General features: G+C 43.8%; 1 protein-coding gene and 1 pseudogene across 2 annotated transcripts in view; both read left to right on the top strand.

Annotated features, from left to right (window-relative positions):
• The window catches only part of EEFSEC (eukaryotic elongation factor, selenocysteine-tRNA specific), a 1,309,919-nt gene that overhangs the window by 117,828 nt on the left and 1,167,286 nt on the right, over positions 1–24,805 (top strand). The window lies entirely within an intron of this gene.
• On the top strand, positions 7,608–9,403 carry LOC138566268 (syntaxin-binding protein 3 pseudogene; annotated as a pseudogene).

Genomic DNA, 24,805 nt, shown 5'->3' with positions numbered 1-24,805 from the left:
GATATAAAGGTGAATTGACAACAGAAAGGAGAATAGAATAGATTGCTTTCCTTATGGACCCATTTTAGATTACTAGCAGTACACTGTAAGTGAGGTCTACATGGAATGTATGTGCTATGCCTTCTTCAGTGGAAGAGACAGCAGACCAGCCCAATACAGAATGATGGAAACCAGGCTGTGGAGGGAAGTTGACACCAGCTTGCTGACTGATGCCCACCTGTTACCAATAGGGGGAGAATTGGATTCAAACACTCCTTAAAAGGGCACCCCCTATGAGACAAACGACAATAAAACCTATGCAACTATAATATTAATGGGAAATAATTCTGATGGAGCGATACTTTAAAGTGGAATAGATGAAATCCCAGCCCTTTTCATTTGCGCTGAAGGAGTATATAAATTGAGAAATTAGCAAATCTATTTCCAAAGCGTATGTGCTTTTGCAATTATAGATTTGACAGCTGTAAGGGAGGCATGGTATCACAAGTACGATACTGGCACAAATGCTCTAGCTTGTAAAACCTTTATTGAAGTTTTCAATGGGGTTGGAAAAACTCCTACTTTTCCCTATAGCTAGAGTAGTCTCGACCATCAAATAAATAAATAAAATAATCCTAGTTGAGTCAGTCAAATCAAAATGGCCTATAGAAATGACAACCTAATGCATGCCCTATTTCTTGTACAAAAAGTGTGTAAAGGAGAATATGTATGCAAAGGAAAATCACCATTCAGATATAAAGAATAAAAGTGGCTCTCCTCCCCACAGTACACAACACGTAGTACGTCGGTTCCTGTAGGCAGGATGATACACTCAGGCTCAGATTATTAACACAAAGGCAATTCAAAATGTGGATCTAGGCCGGCCTGGCCTTCCATGTTAAAGTCTCACTTTCCAGCTTCCAAAACACAGTTCAACAAAAGGTTCACCCTGGTCCCCCTCTTACGGGCTCAGACCTCTTAAAGCAAAAGTTCACGTCGGGCTCAGACCTTTCAAAGCAAACGTTTACAACACTTGCAGGGTTTCCCTTCCCCAGGCTCAATTTACATCCTTTAGGGGTGCCCTTCCCCTAACTTATTACACTTCTGGTCTCCCTGAAGACTTTTGAATGTGCATGGATTTTTCTACAGACCTCCGCAGGACCACTTCGAATTTCCAGCTTTCAACTCGCACTCTTCTGTTATTTGCCCCAGTGCTTCTTGGTCCGGGTTGTTAACGGTCATAAGCACCAACGTTCAACGTTCACATTTTTACTCTTCCCTTGTTCTCAGGGTAATTTTGATCACTTCACTTTTGGAGTTCATTCACTTTATCACTACAAACATTCACCTTTCACAGAGGCTTTTGAGTGGGCTACTTCCTTTCCCGGACCACTCCGTTACTCAGTATAGCTATCTTTACAGCTATCATTACTTCAAAGTTAATTCACAAGTCTGCCTTTCTTTGTGTCTCTGCCACACGTGTGCAGGGTTCAATTGTGCAATATTATCTTTCAACTTCAATCTTTCCATAGCACACAGTCTTTTGTGTCGCTTGCCAACTCGCCGCCTGTGTGCGCTTCCTTCTTGTCTTTACAGTTTTCCAATTCACGAGTCCAATGTTAGTACCACAGGCTTGGCCTCGCCTCCCCAACTCTGCTGTTCACCTGGGAGGCTGAACGGCAGAGGGTGAACGCTGGCATCCCTGAAACACAATGCAGCCTTCTTGATTGGGATTTAGCCTTCTCCACGTGTCTTTTGTTGAGTTTTGGATGCAACAACCTCCTACCGGAAACTCCTGGGATTCTACACCCTTTGCTCTCATCCCTCGGTCCGTTGCTCTGCTCCAGTAGGTTCGCCTTCGCCCCGGAAATTGTGCTCTTACTCGTGTTCCACCTTGCTCACTGTGTGTCTCTGTTCTGCCTTTTTGTCTGTGTGAGGAGAGCCAATTGGTATCAGATGTATGCAATTAAAGTCAAGTGCCTGACTTTGCTGACCCGATTAGCAGGGCATGTCCAATATGATATGTAAGGGTTAGCCTCTTTCCTCTGTCGCCCTCTTCCTCGGCCCAGTGATTGTGTAGAAAGGGTGGGAATTGTGACATCGCAGAATCCTTTAAAATAGGATGGGTCATGGGTACGGGAAAGGGGGTAGTACTGCACCTCACCATGGGCCACCTCACCCCCAAGACCCCTCACCCAGATGATCCTCCCGCACTGGACCACCCCCAGGGTCTGGATCCAAATGCGATGGCCGTGCCCTGGCCACCTGAGAGAGAGAGAGAGAGAGATCACCGGGGACTAGTAGATGAGGCATCCTTTGGTTTCTCACAGAGCATAGATCCGAATTATGTGTATTTGGGGTGATCCGTGCTCCGACTATGTGCAATTATCAAGCATAGATCGGGAGCCAAAATAACATCTCACTGTATACATAACAAGAAAAATAATGTAATTGAAGTCATTTCCTGGTTACAAAACCAAGTAGAGCCCTATTGCTGGTGCTCATCCACTCAAGAAAGATGGTGAAAGGGTTATTAACTGCCACCTATAAGGTGTCGGTTGAAAAATGTACCCTTTTACACATTAATAAACGGAAAGATCACTGAAGCAGATTGAAAGTGAACCCCAAATTATAGGGGCGCCCCTTAAATATTTTGGGGTACGCCCTGATCACGCTCACACCAGAGTAAATGCACCCCTCTAGGGAATCAAGGCCATGAGTCTATCTTTCAAGGATAACAAACTTTAATCTTTACAGATCATGAGGCGTGGGGGAATGGCAGAGGACGCTGCAATTTCCGACCAGCATTCTGTCTTCCTTGGCAGGCTCCTGAAGACTGGTGCTGGGCCGGGGCTTAAATACTCTTGACTTGGTTACTGGATACCAGCAGAGCGTATCCAGAATTGTCCTTCTTGCCTTTCAAGGGATTCTGCAGTTCTTCTGTCTGGCATGGCTGGGTTCCATTTGGGACAGACCACTTTAACATAATGCTGCTTCTGCAGGAATAAATTGTAGCTCTTACTTAGCATCATTTGTTATTTTATAAACAGTCATACATAAACATATCTTCTCGCCATACTCTCACCACTTCACTCAATAAAATTATATTTGATCTGGTCCAGTCATTTCTACAAAAAAAACCTGTTTTCCCATAGTATTCTGTTGTGCCTTGAATCTTTTTTAGTCTCCATTGGCTTGTGATGGACAGGAACAGCTGCTGAGTTACCTCGTGCTCTCTGCTATAACTAGCCAGGCCCATTCGCAATGGCTTGTAGTCTATTTTTAGCACAGGCTGTATTGTTTTTGGCACAGAGGATTCTGCTGTTTACCGTGCTTTGAGATTTTAAAGTACACAGAGTAACATTTGCAAGTGTTTTCAGCTAATGGTTATTTGCACATTATATTTTGAATACTACCTATCTTTATTTAGTGACCTTCCTCCCCCCTGGACTCTTGTAGTGCTTAGAAAACAGTTAACAGAAGTCTTGCCTAATTCTAAAGCGCTTGCGAAGTTTGGGAATGAAGGAAAGCACTAGGCTCCTTCCCAACATTCCCCCCTTTCGTTACTTCTACAGTAACAAACTCATCCCGACCCCACATATCTACAAACCCAGAAATATTAGTTTGAGTTACGCTGTTTATTTTATGGCAAGGTGTTTTAGATCCCCACCATCATCTTTGCACTATTAGGGACTATAGGAACACATAATTAGAGACCCCATTGGCATGTGCAGAAGAGAACCAAGAAGAACATGATCACATGAATCAGTAAATTAATGCTGCCCTCAGCCATGACAGGACCCAATCAAAGCAAGCGATAGCCAATCGATGTTCTGAACTCCACCTTCTTTCTACATTTGAACACCTAGATTGTGCACCGCCTTGATGACGTAGGATAGTGACACATTCTCAGCATCCTCCGGGGGTATAAAAGTGCAGCAGCTGTTTGCACCCCAGGAGCCAAAGAAGATGAAAATAAAAGTCTCTGCTGAGCCAAAAAGTCAATACTTGTCAGGTATTCCTCTGAGCAGTGTGGAACAGTCTTTTGAGACAGTTTGATCTCTTCTTTCTTCCCCGCCATTGTTCTGGCAGCATACCAAATTCTTGTGTGATCTGCAAGCTTCTTTCTGCTTCTTTTAGGTGCTAGAGTGGCTGTTGGCACCTCGACAGGGATTTCTCCCTTCAGGTGTTCTTTCAGGATTACTAGTAGCACTGAGCGCAGGGTGGCCAGTGAACAGTTGACCCTCCAAGATGGGAGTTGCAGGTAGGCTTGTTGGCCACAAACCCAGTAGTAATCCATCACTGCTGCCGTACCTTTTGTCATACCAGTGATCACAAGAGTGTGGTTGCACTGCGTGTTTGCGCCACCAGGAACTGTTCCTTCATTGCTAAAACAAAGATCAACATTTTTGGCCCTATCTATTCACACTGGCTTCTTCATTGTTGCAATCCATGTTAGCCTTGTGATGTGTTGGGACCATATTTGCGCACACATAGTCTCTATTTGGGATATTGCTTCTCCACCGTACTCGATCATCCCATCTGCCAGGCACATCACTGTGGTGCCTTGCCATTTGTCATTGTCATTTGAGTAGCCTCCCAAGGAAAAATATGCTCCTTGTAGACACTGGGGGTATTTTCTGTTGCCATTTCATAACGCTGGGTATAGATCAACGCTCCTCAACTGCACTCTGTGTGCCTGGAATGTGCCCTTTATCCCTTATAGTGCAAGATGTACCAAGCATTGTGCCTCTGTAATTGGGACTAGATGTGAAACTAAAAACTTAAGGAGCCCCTGATGCGTGCGGGATAAGTGCACACATATAACAGCTTTCATTGATTACATTCCTTCCTGCAATGCGCATATCAGAGTACCAACTATTCGATGTTTCTAAACGCTGGATTTCAGAAATAGTATCAAAACCCAACACCTTATGTAAATCATACGTCATTCATGCATCCATTTTCATTCATCTAAGAAAACTTGTAGGGGTGGACGCAAAAAAGTGAGACATTTTGTGATTCGTTTTTGTTTCATAGATATATTTAGGTTTAGGTCGATTTTACCACGAACAAATGGTCGTAATGACCAAAAGTTCTAAAAATGCTACCACCAAAGGTTCGAACACCAAAAGTTTGTACCTTTTGGTGGTAGCATTGCAGGTAAGTATAATTTAAAAAAAAGACTGCGGGGGTGTCCCACGCAACACCCCGCTCACTATACTTTGTGGTATAGTGAGCGGGGTGTTGCGAGGGACACCACCGCAGCACACCCGTTAAAACAAAAAAAAGAAAATGAAAAAAAACGGGGGCTGAAGGGGTGTCCCCCGCAACACCCCGCTCATTATACTTCACAGTATAGTGAGCGGAGGTTGCGTGGGACACCCCCTGCAGCCCCAGTAGTATGTGTGTTTGCATGAGAAAATTTCTCATGCAAACGTTCTGACCGCGGCCAAATCAGCCGCGGTCGGATACTCGGATTCATATATTTATACTAGCATTTTTTTCCAACTGTCCATGCCCCCCTTTATATGGCCACCCCATATAACAGACATACCTTGATCCACTCCAACAACCACGACCAGTGTCATACAAAACATCTTAATACTACTACATTTCTAGACTAAATAACATCTTTATTTATCATTATCCCTATATAACAAAGAGGTCGGGCAGCCATTTTTGCTTATTCCTGGAGAGGAGAAAAAAGTTTGTCTAAAAAGAGAGAGAAAGAGAAAGAGTGAAAGAGAGAGAGAGCAAGAGAAGGAAAAGAGAGAGGAGGAGAGAGGTGAATGGGAGAGAGGAAAAGAGAGGGAGAGAGAAAGGGAAAGAGGGAGACCCTTTTTCCACCAGGGCCGACCGGGTTCTGGACCTTCGAAAAATCTAAAATAAATTGAAAAAACGATAAAAAAGAAAAAACAATTAGAAAAAATGAAAAAAGAAAAAAATCAGGTGTGTGCTGCTGAACACCACCCTGGCAACGATACTCAAAAATTCCTCTTCTTTGGCTATGCCCTTACTAAACTTTGCCTTGTCTCAGGTGCTCTTCAGACATCCGAGAGATGCACCCGATATCTAATTCCTTCATACGGATGGCGAGAGGAGTACAGAACACCTCCTCATATTGACCTTTAAACCTGGGGCTCATCAGTTCCCCAGATTATAATGGTCCAGTTGTAATATGGGCAATGCTGTGTATGGAAGTAGGGTCTCGCTTTGTACAGGGGTGGTCACTATTTCTCCCCCCCCCTTTACCGCACCCCACTACTACCCCTGTGTGCCTCCAGCCCGTCCCCATGCCAATTATTTATGACCCACCAACATATATGTCTCCTTCCGTCAATGCATGAGCCGTTCATCAGAGTGGGAAAATAAATAAAGCTCCTGTATATAATCCGGAGTTGCTAAAACAGGGGACATGCAAATAGCTTAAGTCCTCAAATTGTCTAGTCATTTAGTCAGTCCATTCAAATGTACTTTTAAGTCCTCTGTCCTTCCCTGAACATTTTTAACAGTGGCCTTGTGTAGACTGCGTAGTCCAGGATACATGCCCTAAAATAATTACACAAGCCCAAAACACTGCTACATTTCCTTCGCAGTATTAGGCCTAGGGGCGGTGCGTACTGCCGCTGCCCTATCTTTTCTTTTTTTTCCATTACAAAATGAGTTGTCCCAAGTATAGTCCCTCCTGTTGGCAGTATTGTAGCTTCTTTTTATCTGCCTTGTACCCTTTGTGAAAGAGCAGTTACAATAATGCAACAGAATCCCTCCTGCACTGATGTTCATTTTCACTACATACCAACTGATCATCCACATACTAGATGATTTGTGCTAAGCACCTTACTTCAGTGTTATCTGTACTGGGGTCACAGCTCTCAGTAACTCAACATCATGTGGATTAACAGTCCATAATTGTGCTGGCACATATTGCATGTCCTCCTCAAAAAAACGACTGGGTCACCACTGCCATCCGGGGGCACTGTGCCTCCCTATACTGCACCATGATATCACAGGGGATTCAGATTCCCAATATAATCTCCCCATTTTGCTCACTGTCTTCAAATAACTCCTTATCTATCATTTCCTTTAATTGTACTGTCGTGTCTATAAATAATATTGTGTGCCACTCGCACCCGTCCTGGTCTGTTCCAATCAGGACTACTCATTTTCTGAAACTACTAGACCTTGCAAATCTAATGACACTATTGTCCCTGCCACCATCTCGGGTGGCACCATAGGTCGTAAAATAAAATCTGTAGGCACTCGCCAACACTTGGTCGCAATTTGAGGCACTGCTTTTACTAATACCTTAATACCATAAAAATAAATATATCTAAAACCACAGGGACCCCATGGACTACTGACTCCCTTGCTATTGCATTATTACCATTGCTTGAGCTACACACATCCCTGGAGTGGAACACACTACCCCTTGATCTGCGACTCATACATTTCTATTTAGTTTACTGAGCAGATGCCTACCCAACAAGTTCACCGGGGAACTCTCTGAATATAACAAGGGGGCTCGTACTACCTCCCCTCACACTTTTATATCCAGCTCCTCAGTGTATGGAACTGTAGAAATAGCCCCAGAGAATCCCTGCATGTAAAGAGTTTTACCTGATAATGGAAAGTTCCCCTCCATGATGCATGATTTGGTTGCACCTGAATTTACCATAAATATAAATTGCCTGACGGCTGACCGGGGTCTCAAGAGTATCGTCTGGCAGAAGATAAAAAAAACAATACTTGATGACTGCAAAAAAAGAAGAAGAATGTAAGATCATGCGTTTGGACCCCTTTACCACAAAGCTCTTATCATCATGCTGCAAGATGTCTGATCTTTTATCAGAAGGCATTACAGTTGTGAAGGATCTATACAAAAAAGGTGAACCAGTTCCACGTTTGAAAGCAGTTTATTTTATCACGCCAACCGAAAAGTCTGTATATGGGCTTGTGAATGACTTCAGTGGGAAATCTCCCTTCACGTATGAAGCTGCATATGTCAACTTTTCTGATTTTTGTCCAGACAGCCTTTTTAACAGATTGAAATCATGTGACTCAAAGAAAATAAGAAGATGCAAAGAAATAAATATTTCTTTTTTCCCCCTAGAGTCCCGAGTATTCATTCTTAACATATCGGATCCTTTTCATCGATGTTATAGTCCCGATGAGTCAGTTGATAAAGAAGCGATGATGGAGGAAGTTGCATAGCACATTGTGACTTTGTGCGCCACTTTGGATGAAAACCCTGGTATTCGATATAAGAGAGAACCATTGGACAATTTTAGTGATCTTGCTAACCTGGTGGAGGAAAAGCTTGTAAAGTACTATCAGATGGATGTCATAAGTCAAAATAAGGGTAAAACACAGTCACAAATGTTAATTCTTGACCGTGGATTTGATGCAGTGTCTACTGTACTGTATGAACTCACCTTCTAAGCAATGGCCTATGACCTGCTACCAATTGAAAATGACACCTACAAGTATAAAACAGAAGGATCGCAAGGTCAGGAGAAAGAAGCACATCTTGAAGAAGATGATGAGCTGTGGAAGCAGATTCAGCACATGCACATTGCAGATGTTGCAGTAAAAATTCCAAAGCTTGCGAAAGAAATTGCTTCAACGAGAAAAGCATCTGAAGGCAAAGTTTCAATTAGCAGTCTGTCTTTACTTATGAAAAAGATGCCCCATTTCCGGAAACAGATAAGCAAAGAGTTAGCTCTTGGAACAGATGAAAATGGTATGAAAGTGAAAGATCCTATGAGAGTTCTCCTTCCAGTCGTACTGAACAAAAACTTTAACAACTTTGATAAAATAAGAGCTATTCTTCTTTATATCTTCTCTGGAAACTGAACAACTCAAGAAAACCTTGATAAACTAATACAACATGGACACATAGAAAGTGACCTGGGTCAAAGCTAATCATTTTCATAATTGGTGGAATGACATATTCTGAAATGCGATGCGCTTATGAATTTTCGAAGATGCACCCATCCTGTGAAGTTATTATTGGTTCAACTCACATGTTGACGCCCAAGAATATACTGGATGATCTCAAAGCACTCAATACGCCTCTGTTCCCAAGGACACCGTTTCTATTGTGAATGAATCGAATTGTTAAATGTTTGCACATCTTTATTTTGAGTAACACATTTGTTGAAATAAATCTTGGTAACGTCATTTAAACAGAATGTATATATTTTTATGGTGTATTAAACTACTTTTTCCACTTTTGCCCATGCTCGGAACTGAGTATGTCTTTTTAATATGTATGTGCTGTTGCTACTATTGCTGATTTAAACAGAGAGAATTGAGTGCTGTTTTAATATAATTGCCATAAACCTTGTTACTGTACACATTGTCTCAATAACGGTATGATTTTGGAAAAAAATGTACATTAAAACATTTAATGAAGCTTAAATTGCCTGTTTCCTCCTCCACCAAGGGCTCCTCTTCAGGGTGTGCAGTTATCAATAGGATTGGACATGCAAGTGCTTTCTGTGGGCTGTCCTAATCAGAATATGTATTTGTCCTGGGGAATGAAAAAGGGTGGCCCCTCATTGTAACACCTTGGAAAGGGGCGCCTGTTCCCCCTGCCATTCTGCTTAACTGTGGTCCCTCACCCTGTTGTAGTTGTTGCCCATGTTGCCCTTGCCTGTCAGTCCCATAAGGGAACTGATTTTGACCCCCTCGCCAAATTGCTGTTCTCCTTCCTTGAGGCCCTTAGGACACCCAGCCCTGGAGGTGATGGCCCATAATTAAATCTCATCCCAGGCCTGTTCCTGCATTCCCTTGCAAAATGCCCCCATTTCCTGCAATACCAGCATTGTGATGTTCCCAATCCTCCATCCTGAGGCCCTAACCTCCCAAAGCCTCTTGCTCTTTGAAAGGCTCTGTTTCCCCTTGGTTTTCCTTCATACTGACACTGTGGGTTGGGGTACTGTCCCCCCACCCAATTGTCCCTGTCCTCCTTCACCCCATAGTGTTGCAGTTGTGGCATTCCCAATTTGTTGAGTGTCTCCTGTCCTTCCCCCCTGAGCCGGTGCCTTCACTGGTATTTGAAAAACAACCTTATTTAGTTTCTCTTCCACTAGTTTTGCCTTGTCCGTTTGCCGCTTCTGGACTGCCTCCCTGTCCTGCTCCTTGATTCTCTTAGAATTATAGACTTTTATACTTTGTATCTCTGCCCACCCTTTTGGCTTCAATTCCCACAATTTTATCTAGTGCCTTCTGGACCTGTTTTGGGAATCCCCTCTTTACAATGAAAAGAAAAATGGTGCTGTCTCAACTCTCCACATTTCCTGTAACTTAAAAATAAACCTAACTGGGTCCTCATCATCACCAATTGTGCACTTCATTAAAGAATGTAAGTCAGGGGTATCTGGGTCCATCCGTCGTAGGGTATCCCATACCCTTGCCCTTACCTCATCAAAGGCTGCTCCATCATGTTCATTATCTGCAAGGCTTACCCCAGCCCTTGCACATTTGTCCCCAGCCTGGTCCCCAACTATAGTGACCAGTAGACTCTTAAAGTCTCCTACTGCTAAGGCTACCCTTGCTGTTTGTTTTCAAATTCATATATCCATTTACTAGCTCCATCTATAAGCTGGGGGAGAGCTTTAATCAAATTATTTTTGTCCATTTAAGGCCATGCCATATACTGCGTTATCCCTACTTCTTTATGTATTAGAGGCATCTGTAATATCTATTTTGTTTTCTACCCCTTTAGTATTCTTCTGATCTTGAACTACCATGATTAAATCTGGTCTATTTCTTGGTCTGTCCCTCCTCACTGCCTCTTGTGGCAGGGACAGGTTTCTCACTGCCTCCTCTCCTTGATCTCCTTCTTGCCCTGCCTCTTCATTATTTCTACCACCTTGATCTTCCCCTCCATTATCCCTGGCTTGTTCTACTTCTTGTCCCAGGACTGTCCATACCCTCTACCAATCATCTTTTTCAACACAAACATTTCTTATTGCCCCAGGTTTTAATCTGAACGAAAAATCTCCTGACTTCCAATCCCCTGTTTTCTGCACCGGTACCATTATTTCTGGTGATACTTCTTAAGGTTCTTGTAACCTGACCAACCTTTCCTGCGATGCTCTTAACTCGTTGTCTATGTCTACTTTTGGACCCCCTGGGTACACCAATGCTACGGACATATTAGAGCTTATGGATGGGTTATATGGAGGTGCAAAAGCTCTTGAGTCCCCCCTAATCCTGACAATCCTGTTGACACTCTCTCTACCACTGGAGGCTTATAGACTGGGTTTTTATACCCTACTGCAGGTTTAGGCGTTAGGGTGTATATCCCCTTACATTGGATCTCTTTTTCACCTTCCTGATCTTCCATATCCTCAACCAATAGCCTGAGATCTAGAATCTCTTCTCTTTTTTGGGACTTGTTCCCTTCATATTTTGCTGCTACAAAGATGGACATTTTTTCTACCATGTTTCTGTTATGGGAGCCCTGCTCTGGCCAGGAGCAGGACGTCCCCCCTTCCTTTCTTCCTACTATCAATTGTTTATTTATTCTGTCCCAACACAGTGGCAGAACCACATGCATGTGTTTTATTGGAGTTTCTTCCGCCATAATGTTGCACACGTCCCTAATGCTTCACTTAGACCCTACTGCTATGCTGCATGTGCTTCAAAATGCAGATCAACCCACTTTTTCCCCCACCCCCTTACTTTGTCTCACTTTGATTTCACCCACAAACACCGCGACTCATCCTCCTTCCTTCCTTTTTTACAAGAAAAGACAGCAAGAGAAAATATACAAAAAATAATTGACTACCATCTAGGCCCATTCCTTATACCGAGCCACTACTGTTTTTCCTTATATCCTTTGTAATACCAACTATTGCTTTTATCGTCAAAAGAAGAATAATGTGTGGTACTACCTTCTCAACCTGTTTATGGCTGAGGGTCCCTTACCTCCCAGTCCTTATAAGATGGGGACCCCTTTCATCTCAGTCTTTTATGTATGCTGAGGTTCCCTTTCCATTATAAAAAGTAGAAAAACATAAATACGTAACAATTTTAATACATAACCCACCTCTTATTCAATCTACTCCTTTACACATCACCTGAAATCCAATCTATCTTATTCCTTATCACCAAATGCCCTATTTTATACTTCATCACCAATACTACATCACCAAAAGTCCTATGCCATAATACATCACCAAGTCCTATTCCATCTATTCCATTGACCTCGTACAACATCCACATCACCATAATATCTTTCACATCACCATAATATCATACATACCTGTTCCCATTTTGTTATCACTTGCAAGAGTATCGTCACCTGGGCGTGCTTCACTTGAGTTTCCCTCCGGTACGAAGTCCCATGCTGGCCTGTAATTCTGGAGCCACACCCTGCTTCAGTGAGCAGAAAGGATTTCTTTTAAAATGGCTTCTACTAAAGTCGCTCAGGATACATGGGTTTTTTGATTTAGGGGTCTTATCACAATAGTTGGGCGTGGCTGCCTCCTTAGGGCTTCGCAAAGTACGGGGGCAAGATACTAAGTAACACGTCGGGTCATCACCACTGAAAGTGAACCCCAATTTACAGGGACGCCCCTTAAATATTTTGAGGTACCGCAAGCTCACACTCACACCAGAGTAAATGCACCCCTCTAGGGAATCAAGGGCATGAGTCTATCTTGCAAGGATAACAAACTTTAATCTTTACAGATCATGAGGCGTGGGGGAATGGCAGAGGATGCTGCAATTTCCGACCAGCATTCTGTCTTCCGTGGCTGGCTCCTGAAGACTGGTGCTGGGCCGGGGCTTAAATACTCTTGACTTGGTTACTGGATACCGGCAGATCGTATCCAGAATTGTCCTTCTTGCCTTTCAAGGGATGCTGCAGTTTTTCCGTCTGGCATGGCTGGGTTCCGTTTGGGACAGACTACTTTAACATAATGCTGCCTCTGCAGAAATACATTGTAGCTCTTACTTAGCATCATTTGTTATTTTATAAACATTCATACATAAACACATCTTCCCGCCATACTATCACCACTTCACTCAATAAAATTATATTTGATCTGGTCCAGTAATTTCTACAAACAAACCTGTTTTCCCATAGTATTCTGTTGTGCCTTGAATCTTTTTTAGTCTCCATTGACTTGTGATGGACATGAACAGCTGCTGAGATACCTCGTGCTCTCTGCTAGAGCTAGCCAGGCCCATTCACAATGGCTTGTAGTCTATTTTTTAGCACAGGCTGTATCCTTTTTGGCACAGAGGATTCTGCTGTTTACTGTGCTTTGAGATTTTAAAGTACACAGAATAACATTTGCAAGTGTTTTCAGCTAATGGTTATTTGCACCTTAGATTTTAAATACTACCTATCTTTATTTAGTGACCCTCCTCCCCCCCCTGGACTCTTGTAGTGCTTAGAAAACAGTTAACAGAAGTCTTGCCTAATTCTAAAGCGCTTGTGAAGTTTGGGAAAGAAGGAAAGCACTAGGCTCCTTCCCAACAGAATCTAGCAAACATATACGTAAAAAAACATACATTTTTCATTTTGCAAGCAATTTACATGTGGGAGTGTTAAGTAGCCTGTCTTTTAAATTGAGTTTCTGGAATTCTATTTGAGATGCTCACATGTCTATTGGTTAGAGGGTAGATGTTTGTTTACTCCAAACAAGTAGAGCGATTTAAATAAGCAGGGATGTATTATTTTATTTTTATCACATGAAAGCATTATTCTGAACACTCATGCATTCTTCAATTCATGGGTAAACCAAATATATATATGTTGATGTGTTAGTTACAAAAATCTCTATTCATGTAAACGTGGCATATAAAAGTGATTCGACCAGTGTATTGATCATTCTTCATTGTAGTCACCATTGTCATTGGAATTTCATAGATGTATAATTCTATGTATATATTTGTGAAAGTGTGTTTGTATGTTCGTGTTTCGCTCCAGCCCCATAACAGTTGGTGGGCAAACATTTTGGCCAAAGGTCGGCATACCAGTCTGTGGTGTACTGGCGATAGTGAAATTTCACCAACCCCCCCATTCGTCCTGCATAGGGCTGGGTCCGGCCCTGTGCTATCAGTATAGGCATTTTCGGGAGATTGTCGATTTAGCGATAAAAAAAAAGGACGTTATGACACAATAAAACATACATAAGGCTATGGCAGACCCCTACGTGCATGTCAGCTACAGACCTGGGCAACACCGGGTGGTACCACTAGTTTGTTATATTTAGATTGAATCAATTATTTCAATTTTATTAATAAAATTCTTCTGTGCAACCCTGCATGTTTCTTGTCCCAAAAGAGGAAGAGGGCTGTAGGGAAACAGTATTGTTAAATTGTGGTCCCAGGTTCATGAAAAGAACTTTATTAAATAAATATAAATTGTGCATGTCTGATTTTGGGGTGGATGGAAAATCCTGCCCTCCTGGAATTAGATGTCCAATTAAAACATCCTACAGCAAAGTTGTCCAGAAAATCTTCGACTTGCCACCGTCTCAGTTTGCGGGAGAAGTTGGGCTGTGGATTCTGCAGTGAAAAAATTGGGAAATTGTCATATAGCTGCCCCATGTGTTAGGCCTTTTGCAGCAGATGGCAGGGTTCGGTTTGCCCTAGGGTGGTGGAATCTACCATTGTTTTAAAAACAAATGTTATTTATTCTTTAGGTATGTTATATTAAGACAATACTTTTCATACCATGCCATGACATCATCCTGTTAACAATAAAAAAGCAATAAAAGGAATAAAATAGTGGCTAGTGTGCCCTCTAGGTGTATTTGCGGTGCCAGGGACATGAACAGTACAATATTTTTTTATTGTATAAGAACGTGGATTTCCCCTTTAAGACTCCCTTGTTGCAATGGTACGGTTTGCCTGCATTCTCTGGCCAACGTCCTCAATGCTGCACACAACTCCCACGCCAATCAAAACAGAATAGCCTTGACAGCTCGGGTTGAATGCTTGCGAGTAGAACAGGAGATCAGTTCACAGGAAACGCCAGCGCACATTAGACACCAGTGCGATGCTGTATGAAAGGAAAGGGCGCCATTTTCAAGGCTCGAGACAGAGGCCGCGGGTAGACGACCTGACGAGCCAGCCTCTGTGAAACACTGGACGCAATGTAGACCGTTAGTGTTTTGACTTGCCCTTGCTCGCCGGCCAGACATGTCAAGGGCTCTGTTCATCAATTCGGCCTCATTTCACTACTCTGGACCCTGGGTGATGACAGCACTTCTCAGGTCAGGCCATATTAACTTGGCAGGGTCTGCATATTCTGGGGCACTTTCTATTTTTATTAGAATTCTTCGGCTCTCCCGGGAGGCAGCTGAGTATAGCCCGGTGTCCATGTACATGAAATAAGTTTACCACAGTCTTAAGAAAAAAGGACGGGACGGGGAGAGGAAACTGCTGCTTGCCCAGCAGAGTGGTGCAGGCTCATTTTTTTGTTGCCTTCTTTTGGAGACAACATGTTTACCTTCAGAGAAGCTGGTTCCTATCTAGATTTTGTGTGCGTAAACTATTACATTTATTTTCTTATTTTGATTAGTGTTTTTCTATAAAGTATGGTCTAACTGAGGGCAACATACCCTTTTTAAAACGGTGAGTAGAATACATTTCAACCAGTTTATGCCCCAAAGGGGGCCTTGAGGAGCTGCACTGGCTTCCCCTTCAAGTAAACATCATGTTCAAGCCTGCCTGCATCCCCTACAAAGCAGTGACAACCAAAGCACCACTCGACCTGGCCGAGAATCTTCTCTCCAGAGTCCAGCGTACTACCAGAAGCCACAACATCGCCAGGTTGGAAATAAAGACCTGCAAGTGGAAAATGAAAAAACTCGAAATCTCCTTTGCTTTTACCCACCCACTATCTGCAACCAAATTACCAATGAAACTGACGCCCTCCATCCTATAATCTGGAAGGACCTGAATGCCCTGCGCCTCAAAGAAAATGTTGCCAATTGCTCCATTTAACGCCCACTACTTCCTCTATCCATCCCATCTCAACTGCTGCTCCCGCCCCATTACATGTAACACCCTTGGGAGCGGCCCTTAGGTCCAGCACTCCATTGCTTCCCACTAGGTTTGCGCATATTAAATCCTATAAATGCATGATTAGATGCTTCAGTGAGTGAACCCATTACAGTCGGTGCAAGTCATGTGGCTTGTTGGGAGGGTGAAGTTAGAAAATGATAACGCTCTTCAAATGAGAATCCAGTAAAATGGTTCATTTGAAAGAAGCGATGTTGGAGAAGGTGAAGGCGCCAGCAGAAAAAAAGCGATGGTATGAGGCTGCCTGCAGACTTCGATCTACGCGTTTGGATATACATGTTCGTTAGAGGTGACGAATTGATGGCTCTTAGGAGCAGTGTGATCTCTTAGGGGAGTGATCTGCTTCACACAGACCATGTCGCAGACAACCACTCATGTGGATAGGATGATGCTTTGGAGAGAGTGGCCACCATCCTTTGCTCTTCCTTTCCCATATGCTCAGTGCAGGGAATAGAGTTTATCCTACAAAGTATAGACAAAGGGTTGCAAACAATCCACGCACACACAAACACACTTCAATTGTTTTTGTTTCTACATCCGGGGGTCTAGGCCAGCAGCTTCAGTGCAGACTTCAAGTGATGTGGGAGGGGGTGCTACAGTGCACAGTTGTCTGATTCAGATTCCTACAAAGTTTGTCTGATTGCATCGGCCTCTGCCGTCAATTGCTTGGTTGTGAACATTCGGGCCTCCTTTTGATTAATAATTTTGCCACAACATAGATGTTTTGCATGTTGCAACCCTTCTAACCTTCTAGAAACGAAACAATGAATAAAGCGTTATTTTCAGATCCACTGTTCGCCCCCATCATGAAAAGAATATCTTGGGGGTGCCAGGGACCCCTCTGCACATCAGATCACTGATGGGCAGGTCCCTATTAGCTACCCATGTAGAGCAAGCATGTGGGTGGGTGCTTTGAATGTGACCATAGAGCATGCAAGAGGAGTAGAAGATCATTGTGTCCAGCTAGACTCAGTGTTGTTGTGGGGGATAGCTGTATTCTAATGGCAGAGGTGTTGTGCAATATGTCATTGGGAAGGTGAAATATGTGGGTGAGTGGGTTTGCCTTTGGCTAACTTCCATAGGTATGGAGTGCAATACACACGCTTCCGATGTTGGATTCTTGGCATCATACCTGCGGTGTGGGTTTCCTGCTGTGTTACGCCGGATTTGACTAATTGGGTTAGTAATTACCACCCTTCATTGGATGTATGGAAGCTCACTCCTTCCACGGTCATCCTGGTGTGAAAAGGCAGGTCAAGAGGTATATACCAAACAAAGGCAGTGGCACTGGTTGCCCATCAATCAACTTTGCAGTAAAACCAAATATGTGTCTATCATGCATCTTTGCATTTGTCCCATATTTTCTGGAAGTTTTCGTGGCCATCCATGAGAGTTATAGATTCTTTCCTCGAGTAGCATCAACGTCCGAAGACCATTTGCCATAGCTGGGTATCTCAGCACTTCCCCACAACATAGCAATATTACGCTTCACCAACATCGCAGTGGACAGGAAGAGTTTCTCATAATGATTAAAAGATGTTTCACACCCCACCCCTAGTAGTAACAACTTTGCGTCTTCCGGTATTTCACATCCCATCACCACTGCTATTCTCTCAAGAGTCGAGCGCCAGGATCTATGTATCTGGGGGTATTCCCAAATTATGTGAAAAAAGCATTGTGGATGCTTTTCTCTGCCATATCTAAAGAGCATAGTATGTGTGCGATAGATTTTATGTAAAATCTTTAGTTGGATCAAAGGACACCTGAATGATATCGCCATCTCATGTGGAAACATCAGTGCTTCAGTCCATTCCTTGTATGTTTATTTTTTGGTTGCCATGCAACGTGGATTTACGTCATGCTGAACAATAAGATGTAGAAATGCATGAATCAATGACTGAGAGCAGGTTACATGCGTAACCCGGGGGAGACATTAAGAATAGCATAACATCACAGAAGGTACAAACATACTTTGAGTCTTTCAGACAGTTCAAGGGTTTTTCTTTTTCTTTGTGGGGCCCTAGAGCCATCTCTCTCGTCTGCCCACAACCCTCCCGAGCGCAGGTGTTCATAGCCCTGGGTTAGTACTTCTGAATTGTAACCCCTACTGTCTAATAACTGACTTCGACTACTAATGACCGCCCTCAGACTTCCCAGCTGTCCCTAATTTTGGATAGTGCCTTGCACCTGCTCTATTTTGTTTTGCCTAGGTCAATCATGTCCACTCACCTCTTCTTTTCTACTCTTACTAGCGCTCTCTCCAAGTAACACTTTCCACCCTTTCTCCGCCCCTCATATGCTTCACTCCTCCTACTAGTTGCGTCGAGTCTTTGATGTTATCACTCCACCCACTTGACTATTCCACTGCTCTTGGACTACTCGCCTTCACACTCCTATTCCCCTCTTTCCCCTATGTCAATCCTCTTCCCTGTACTTTACTCCTCCTGCCACTATTATAATCCTCCTCCCACTACCACACTCTACCCTCCAAGCTACACAAACACCCTTCTTCCACTCTGTCCAGCCACTTCACATTCACTGCCAACACTAACTTCCTCTACTCGCTCGCCACACACACACACACACTGAAATGGCTATTTACTCATAGGCCAATAGCTCACCTGCTCCAACAATCTCTTCCACACGACACCGCTTCTTCCTTCCTCCTGCTGGTCTCTGTGTCTTCCTCAACCGCTGACCTCCCCGAAAAACCCACACTTGCTGCTTCCTGGTCCGGGTCCTGACATGAACTTGTCACATGTTAAGTGTCATATGATCAGCACGTCCTTGCTTTTAAACTCTCATCAGATTGCATTGTAGTACTTAGTCCGCCATGTATAGTGGGAAAATAAAACTACAGTACAAGTACAAGAATACAGAATGTGAGCTAAAAAGGCAGAACTTGCAAAACAGTTCAACCCTTTTAAATTAAGAGTTTTGTTTTGACCTAATTTGATAACATTACTGTAAATATACAGCGCTTGCATTGCGTTAAATCTAGTTTCCGTTTCATTAGATTATTGGAATAGTTAGGACTGCTGGAACGGGAGAACAAAGGCATTTTTATGTCCATTGTAAAAAAACGAATTAAAAGAAAATACACTAACAAATGTTTCCTTGCCTTTACTTTGAGGCAGGTCGTCTTCTATGCTTTTACTTAGACACAACCACCGACATAGAAACTATATAAGTTCACACCCATTAGCAGAGTACCAGTTTAACATGTGACCCCCTACTATTCAGACAACATTGAATGCTGATGCAAAACTAACGGCAACACGAGAATGTGAAGTTTAAAGTCTACAAAAATGCGGATTTTTCAACCAGCATACCAGGGCAAACCTGGGCCAGGCTTCCCCGCTTCACCAAACTATGACCCTGAGCTGATCACTCTACCTAATGGGTCTTATGTTCTATACCTGCTATAATTGCAAATCAGGTCACCTTATTTTCTAAAAGGGATTCTGTGTTATAGGAAAAGCCTCACTCATATAGGCTTTAATAGACTACAGTGTTTGCTACATATACGATATTGATCTTTACTGTACTGACATCCCAGAATGAATGATCACTTAGTTTGCTCATGGCATTGTAACTTGCGAGCCATGGTTCTCTCCTAAAGGAAATAAATGATGTACTATGAAACGGCTTGTCTCTGTTAGGAGTCGGCCAGCACCTTTTATTTATTACTCTTCCACCCTGCCCCTCAACTGTCCTACTGACTGTCGCTTTGGGGACATCTTTCTGCTGCCCAGTTTGTAAGCTGGATGGTGGGGGGGGACAAACTGGACTAGAGCGCGGGGTATGCTTGCGTAGACCAGAGGCTTCTTACTGACCACAGATTGCTTTAACTGTTCCCCCTTCTCCCACCATCCACGATATGTGGTTGCCACCTGCTGCTAACACTTGTGGCTGCAGAGGCAGCCGGGAAAGCACCCACAGGCCTTATCCCACGAGCAGTTCTGCTTGCTGCATCTCTTCCCCCGACGGGGAGGAGGGGGGTCGAACCAACTAAATGTTGCTAATTTTATCCGCCTCATGAGGAGGAAATACTTTGATGGCTCATCCACGTAACAAACGTATGACCTGCAACTTACGCAGTCTTCTCCTACTGGTGCATCGACAAATTGGGGTACATTACACACTATATTCAAATTATCCATTTTTTAGATAGGTGAACAAATACGTTTGGTATGTGTAAAATGTAATTCAGAGGGCAGAGCAGTGCAAAATCAAAAGGTGGATGCAATGCTTTACATTAATCATAACCTTGCTATGGGTAGCCCTTCATACCAAAAGTGAAGGTTGAATGCTATCATGTTTTGAAGGATTCATAACCACTGGCATTACTCTGGCAACTCTCCAGACAATCGTTTTTCAGCCTGACAGGCCATTAGCTAAAGGGAAGGTCCATATGCAAATCAGTCTTAGTACTATCCGCAAAAGAGTCCAGCTGAAACCTCTAGGTCACATCCCTACAGCACAAAACCACATCAACCCCAGGCATGTGTTCGGTAGGGGAAACAGTCAAGAGTGCAAGGAATATGGGGGATGGACAGATGGAAAAGGAAGAGAAAGAGGGGCTGTATGAGTGGTAGGAATTGTAGAGATTTTGGAGGAAAAGCAGTGGGCACCATCATTAGCAGAGGAAGGTGGCAAAGGATATTGGCTTGCTAGGTGTGAGCGAAGCTTGGAGGGTAGATGAAAGTTTGTAGGTGTGATTTCGAAGGGAGGATATTAGGTTTGTGAAGGAGGATGATTTTGCAGAGCCAAGTGTAGAGGTGAGGGCAGCAAGAGAAGTTTTGTTGGCTAGTAGTATGGGGCTGCGCGATTTGAGCCAGCATCTGAAGTCCCGCATATGTTTATTTTGAGGGTCAGGATCTCAGATATAATCCAGGGCTGGGGGCTGGAAAGTGTGATGTGCGTGCAGGAGAATGTTGGCCAAAGTGATCCATAAGTGCACATTGAAAGACAGAAAAAACATGGTCGATAGAAGAGACATGAATAGGGGCGAGAGACAGGAGAGAGGTCCTCACGTAATGAAGGTAAGGGGCAAGAGAGTCGTGCCTGAATTTCCTCTTGGTCATTTAAGAGGGGAGAGGAGGAGTAGAAGGTAGAGGGACAGAGAAAGGTAGTGGGACTGAGATGTTAAAGTGAGCAATGGAGTGATCAGAGGAGAAGAGTGAAGGATAGAGAAAGATAAGGTTTTGAAAGATCCCACCACAGTGGGTAGTCTGGTCATAGAGGGTGTTGAGAGAGTGGTCAGGTAGGAGGGGTTCATGGGAGGTGGCTGTAGATGGCTTGCGAAGGTGAAAGTGACAATGGTGATGTCAGTAAGAAGTGACTGAAGGAGAAGGTCCAGGTCTGGGAAGAAGCAGTGAAAAGGACCAGAGCGTCGATGGAGAGCCAGAACATTGAGAGGAGTAGGAGGGAGGAGTTGCAGAGTGGCATTTTCAAAAGGGGACGATGTGATGTCAGGGGCTAGGGGTTGGTATTAATAACCCTACTGATGAGGAACCCCATGCGCATCCCTTCCAAACAGGTCAAGGAGGGTTGGAGAAGGTAGCAGAGCCATGAGGGGAGATTCAGGTTTCTGTGATAGCAAGAAGTGAAAGTTGATGATAAGTTGAAGTGGTAGTGATGTAGGAAGACGTTGCCGAGGGATTGTGCGTTCCAGAGTGCAATTGAAGGATTGATATGTGTTTGTAGAAAGGAACAGGTGAGGTGTGGTACTGTGGTGTAGCACAGAATTTGGGATGCCCACTGCCAGCGATGCTGAGAGCCCCCTCCCCAGCTCGGTAACAAATCACTGGTCGCACCACACTCTGGGTCGACCTAGACTACTGCGCCCAGAATTGCCTCCACATCCCTCTTCCTCGTACCATTGCTTACGTATGAGGCATCTTACCCCATAGGTAAGTACTGGGATGAGGAAGAGTGGGACTAGGAGTAAAGAAGATTACAGGTAACTAAGCCAGGCATTACCTCCATGTCCCTCTACCTCATCCCAGTACTTGTGAATGAGGCACTTCCTCATACACAAGTACTGGTACGAGGAAGAGTAGGGCTAAGAGTAATGCAGATTACCAATAAATCATCCAGGCATTAAACACAGGCACACACACTATTCACCATACACTCACACATGCCCAGCCACCCATTCCTTTACATGTGCACCCTTTTACCATACTCTCACACACGCACACCCAGGGAGCCACCCATACATCATGCATTCACACATTACATTATATACCTTTACACACAAACTTACATGCACGCACACACATTTACACAAAATGTTTTCTTACCTTTTTGAATCCGTTGGTCCAGGGAACGAGGCCTTCAGCTCCCCGCAGCAGCCAGGAACGCTTATTCCTGTCATTTTCAGGGGGTCTGGAGGCTCCATGTCATCGAGTTTGTGGAGCCCTATGACTCTGCCTTCATAAAGAAATTATTTGCATAATGGAAATAATTTCCTTAGGAAGGCAGAGTGACTTCAAAAAGAAACTCTTTCTTGAAGTGATAGCCCCCCCCAATTCCATGACATCGAGGCCTCCAGCTGTGAGAAACCTGAGAGCGTTATCACTCCTAACCCCTTTGGGTCCCCTGTGCATGAGGCCAGGGAAAGGCCATCGCTTTTGGATCCTAACCCTGGGGGTGGAGGAGCGAGAGAGGATCACCTGGGTGGAGGGTCCTTGAGGATTGAGAGTGGGATGACTTCAGGCGAGACATGGTATCCCCCGTTTCTTAATGACGACCAACCTAACCCTCCCGCAACCATTATTGGTTATTTTAAGACAGCTCCACTCAATTACCCATATGGTACACATGATGGTACAGAGACAAAGAAGATACAAGTGACAGTATTGAACACCATACACTCTCACCACTCTAGTACTGAGATGAGGAAGAGACAACTGAGAGTAATGAACACCACACACTTTCACCACTTTGCTACAGGGATGAGGAATATTTCTGCAAGGTGATGTGAAGGTCAGGCATGTCCTCCTAATTATGGTCAGGCAAAACTGATTGAGAGAACACACCTGCAACCTGTTTGAGCGTTACAGGTGTATAAAAGGAGGAGGAAAAAGCAACATAGAGGAGCAGCAGGAGCAGTGCAGGGAGTCCTGTGTGAGAAGCAGAGTACCGTGCTGCAGGAGAAGCGAGCCGCTGGAGGGAACTGCCGTGGAAAGGTCTTAGGTGTACAGGGCACCGACATGCTCAAGACTGCCAGGAGAGGTGACCTGCAACAGACTACGTAGGTGCAAGAGCTCTGTGGAATGGACAGGCAGCAAATAAGGGAGCCGTTTGGAAAGGCTGCCCTTTTCCCTTTCAAGTGAAAAGCTTGTTCCCTATTGCCGAGAAGCCAGCCCTGGTGTGTCAAAGGGGCAGAAGTTGGACCCCAAGCACCAGATGCTGCAGATTGGGTGCTCCGCGCGGCGAGGCCAGCAACTGAAGAAACTGGTAAATTTCTGTAATACAAGAAACCTGGAGCGCATAGCGCGAATGAATTAACATTTCCATTTTTGCTGAAATACATTTAACTAGCAGTGGAGTGGTCGCGTGCGCTACCAGAGCACGTTTTCAAAGGTCTCCGCTCCTAAGCCTTTTTTTCCATTGTTGAACTTCAAAGAACTAGAAATACTTTGTATAAGAGTGGTCACGTTCCTAAAGCAGAATGGTTTCAAAAGTCTCAGAGTACTGTTAAGTGAAAGGCACCAATATTTCATAACGGGCTGAATGAAAATAAGAGCATAAACCAAATCAATGTTCAGAGAACACCGAATTGAATGCGAACGTTATAATTAAGCAGAAAATACTGCATGATACTTTGAGCGGTGAATGGAACCGTGCAATCACTAAAAATCACTAAATACTACATTACTGAACTTTCCAGCTTAAATAAATCACTGAATGTTGGTGCCATTAAATATATGAAAGGCTGGAAATGGGTTTATGATTTGAAGAAAGGAAATAAACATGGATGGCCAATGAGTGGATAAAGAAGAAAGCAAAGGCCCCTTTCTTCTGTGTGTTTTGAACTATGATGGAATACAAGTCTAGGGGAAGGGAAGCTGGAGACTTCTTTTGCCCTTTCTTTTGAGTTGTGAACTATGGTGATAACAAGTGCTGGAAAACGGAACCCTGCAACTTCATAACTCTTTCTTTTGTTCTTTGAACTTTGATGGTTTTGAACATGGGGAAGGGAACCCTGAGGATTGTTTCCAGACTATGGGCCTCATCAGGGTGTGGGCGTAGCGGCAAAAAAGTGGCAGTAAAACTATTACCGCTGCATTACTGCCCCGCCCAATCGTAAGCTTGGGTGGAAAGTTGGAGATGTACCACCAGCACCAAGCTGGAGTAAATATCCAGCTTTCTGCCCATTTCCGGCACAAATGAGGCCGGCGGTAATAGCGCTAAAAAACCCCATAGAGTCCTATGGACTCTTAAAAAATGGGGATTTACGGGCACACCGAAACTCGAGATCTGGCGCTAACGCAATTTGCGTTGCCGCTATCCTGGCGCATTTAACATTGGGATACCTACAAGGCCGTGATGAGGCCCAATAGAATAATGAACTTGAAACCAAGAACTCTTAAGACTTTTTGGTGGAACTGCTTTTTATACAAGGGGAGGGATCTGAAAGAAAAGCTGCGAACTGAAAGAAGCTCAGACGTTTTGTTGAACACGGTTTCTTTTGATTATTAGATCCCTATACTTTCGTTTTTTTATAGTTCTGCGGGCAAGGATAGGTGTTGGACACAGACAG

The sequence above is a fragment of the Ambystoma mexicanum genome, chromosome 2p (genome assembly GCF_040938575.1).
Source record: "Ambystoma mexicanum isolate Mex_15411 chromosome 2p, UKY_AmexF1_1, whole genome shotgun sequence".
NCBI classification, from domain to species: Eukaryota; Metazoa; Chordata; class Amphibia; order Caudata; family Ambystomatidae; genus Ambystoma; species Ambystoma mexicanum.
Note: the sequence above shows the minus strand (reverse complement) of the source record. Positions and strands in the feature narration are given on the sequence as shown.